This window comes from Azolla caroliniana, unplaced genomic scaffold (genome assembly GCF_043228905.1).
Source record: "Azolla caroliniana isolate FFs.n. ecotype wild unplaced genomic scaffold, voAzoCaro1.0.p SCAF_8, whole genome shotgun sequence".
Lineage (NCBI taxonomy): Eukaryota > Viridiplantae > Streptophyta > Polypodiopsida > Salviniales > Salviniaceae > Azolla > Azolla caroliniana.
The window spans coordinates 1,848,371-1,851,674 of NW_028230443.1; the positions used below are offsets into that span (position 1 = coordinate 1,848,371).

Consider the following 3,304-nt stretch of genomic DNA (forward strand, 5'->3'; position numbering starts at 1 on the left):
GATGCCATAAAAGTATGTGCCACCAAAATAGTGCCTAAGATCATCGGTGCTCATTTTAAATATGCCGAATGTGTAAGGCATCACCACATTACACTAGGCTCAAAGTCATAAGGTACCCCATGAATATATCTTTGTTATAATTTCAAAGTTTGATATCACAAAATGTCTTTGCTAACATTATCCCGTGAGATATCATTAAAGAGATGAAATACCCCACAATGTTGTAACAACTTGGACAAGGCATGATTACCTTGTCGTCCCTCAAAAGGTTACAAGCACTCTTATGACCATTGGCGATGTCCTCAATATTGCAATAAGGATCAAGTAACGTTTTTATAATGGTTCACTTATGAGCCTTCATTAGATGTGTCATCTTTGTATATTGATGAACCACCAATTTCAAGATAGAATCAAAACACAAGGTGGGAAATCCCATCGCCTAGTTCTTAACCGTATGTGTTGAGAAGGTATGATGATGTATTCTACCTTCTCGCTTGGTTATCTCTTCAAAGTTGCCACTAATCCATTGACAAGTACACATTCATTTTAAAACTCGAGATTTCTCAAGGATTGGGTATATTATGATCTTTTGAAGATTCCCTACATGGATCTCAAAGTTAATTTCCATTGCAAAGAACCCAAAAATTGAAAAACCATAGGACATGATTGATTATCTTTAACAACCTAGAACATGAAAACTTGGTTGACACGCCAACTTCCAAAACGGTTTTGCAATGTTGATAACGACTTATTAGAGCCTTCAAGAGGTTTCTTTTGATTCCATGATAAAATCTTCTTTCAATATAAAACTAACAAGCAAGACAACCAAGGATAGCATAGCCTTCCACGAAGACGCTATATAGATTTCAATATAACAACAATCATTCGCTCACTTAGGTATCTACTACTCTTGATAATATTTGAGCCCCATGGAAACATCATCTTTGCATATACAATAAATGCTAGAATCCCAACTTTTGATCAAAAGAAAATTTGGTTCTTTAATGCTGCATATGCGATTGATACAGCTCCTCAGCTCTTGGAAATATGCTCAATCTCAGTCTCACCATTCTCATTTTCAATTTTGAATGGATGGTCGTGGCCGTAGTTTTACAGAATAACTTATCATGTGGTTAAGATCCTTTTTTAGGTCTTGCTAATCATAAATCCATCTTTTACAACATGATCTTTATACACAAAAAGAACAAATGATATCATCTTAAAACAAAATCATACAGATAATCAATCACAAGGACACTCTTTACACGAAATAACAAACAATATTTCATTAGAATGAAATGATGAAGATCATCAGAAGAAAGTATATGAGGAGACTGAAGTGAATCCTCTGGATATGTCAATCCTTATTGTTATATACAAAGAGAGGACACTCTTTATTGTATTTGAAATCTATTGTGCACACCAATTGAAAAGAAACTTAGCATAGTACATAGGACGCTTATCATAAAAGATTAGTTTGTAGCCCCTTAGCATCGGCAAGGATTGCATGAGCAGCTGCTTCCACAGCTGCACCCATGCTGGCTCGTGGCCTGAGCATCGGATTCACATCTGCAAGAGCTTCCACACCCGCAGTTGGATCCACACCCGCAAGACTCACCGGAGACGATCACCTCCACCTCCAACTCCATCCTACTTCATCCATGTTTGCTTAAAAATCTTAGAACCTTTGGCAAAAATATCTTTTACATACATACATACATACATACATACATATAAAATGTGTCTGTTGCTTATTTTACATTAAGTATGAAGACATGGCTACGATGATGATTGTCCCATATTGGCCTCGCCATCACGTCATACATATAGAATACATGGCGACAATCTTGTCCCATATTGACCTCACCATCATATCAACACACAAATACATACATACATACATACATACATACATACATACATACATACATAAGACATGGCTCTTGCAACATGACGTATTCATTACATAGAAGCTATGTAATGAATCGATGCATCTTTTTGTGTGGTAGAACCATAAGGATGTAAAATAAAAGCAAAAGAGGAAGGTAAAATAGACCAGAGGAAAAGTTTTGGAAAGGCTCATCCATGATTCTTGCATATATATGAAGCATTTTCCATGTGACAGAAACAGTAGGAGGTTAAAAACAAATTAATCAGGAATATGGAAGCCTTTTCATGTGGCAAATCCAACAACATGTCAAAGAAAAGGTATTTAAGGCAAGAAGCAAAAGAATTGGAAACCTTTTTCCCAAATCAATTGTAAAAAAGCACCAAAAAAGCAGAAAAAAAAGAAAAAAAAAATAGCAACAAAAGCGAGCATGGAACCATTTTCATGTGGCAATAGGATGCAAAAACAAAAGCAAAACAAATAAACAGGGGGAAGTCAGGTGAAGAAGCTCTAACATCACCTGGATACACTGTCACTGGAAGACATGGTGGTATTGCTTTGTTTCTGATTAGAAATGTATGAGTTTGTTTTGATTGAAAGGAAGGATATGGATGTGTCTTAGATATGTCTTTTTGCTCTGTTCTTGTCTGTGTCTCTGTTTTTGTCTTTGGTAAATGATAATGGAGACCTTGGTGCTACCTTTTGGTGCCTATTTATAGCACTACATTAGGCCCAAGCCCATAACCTTTTTTTCTTCTTCTTTTGAAATTTATTTATTGTTATAATCAAATGTTTTGATTCTCATCCCTTATCTCATTCTTCATTCCTCTAGGATGATACTCCACCATCTCCGGGTCCTCGAAGGGAGAGATCATGGAGGTCCTACCATACCTAGGGTTTGCTCGTTTGTCCCCACACATACATTCTTGATTGGTGATGGAAAGATTCGGTATCAATTCCATGAAAAAAAATGGTATTGAATTCTTCATCAAGATTGGTAGACTTTACTCATGACCCTCACGTATCGATTTGGTAACACAATATCGGATCATAGTTTATTTGTCATCCTCGGTTATTGGTTTCCACTCAATTGTATCAACACGACTTTTACTGCTACCTTCGAATGTCAATTTGATTACAATAGATAACCCTTTATTTGGTACCCTCAGACATCGATTCAATAACAGGATTCAAATGTCAAAATCAGACGTATGGAATCAAAGAAATAAAAAACCTAGAAAAAGGGCAAACGTGACATAGTTTAGAACCCATTATGTTGAATTGGAATAGATTATGACATTGTGAATTTTATCATTCATCCGAAATTGATGATGTTGTAGCCGTGAGGACTTTTAAGACCAAGCAAACAAACGTGGTAATCACTCCCATTAGAGTGGTGTGAAGTGGGGAATGGGA

General features: G+C 36.2%; 1 long non-coding RNA gene across 1 annotated transcript; it reads right to left on the reverse strand.

The window, feature by feature from the left end:
* Positions 1 to 1,269: 1,269 nt before the first annotated feature.
* Positions 1,270 to 2,695, reverse strand: LOC147860702 (uncharacterized). The gene is made up of 2 exons (XR_015530159.1): positions 2,409 to 2,695; positions 1,270 to 1,650 (listed from the first exon to the last, which is right to left on the reverse strand). It is a non-coding gene; the product is annotated as an uncharacterized LOC147860702 (long non-coding RNA).
* Positions 2,696 to 3,304: the final 609 nt, after the last annotated feature.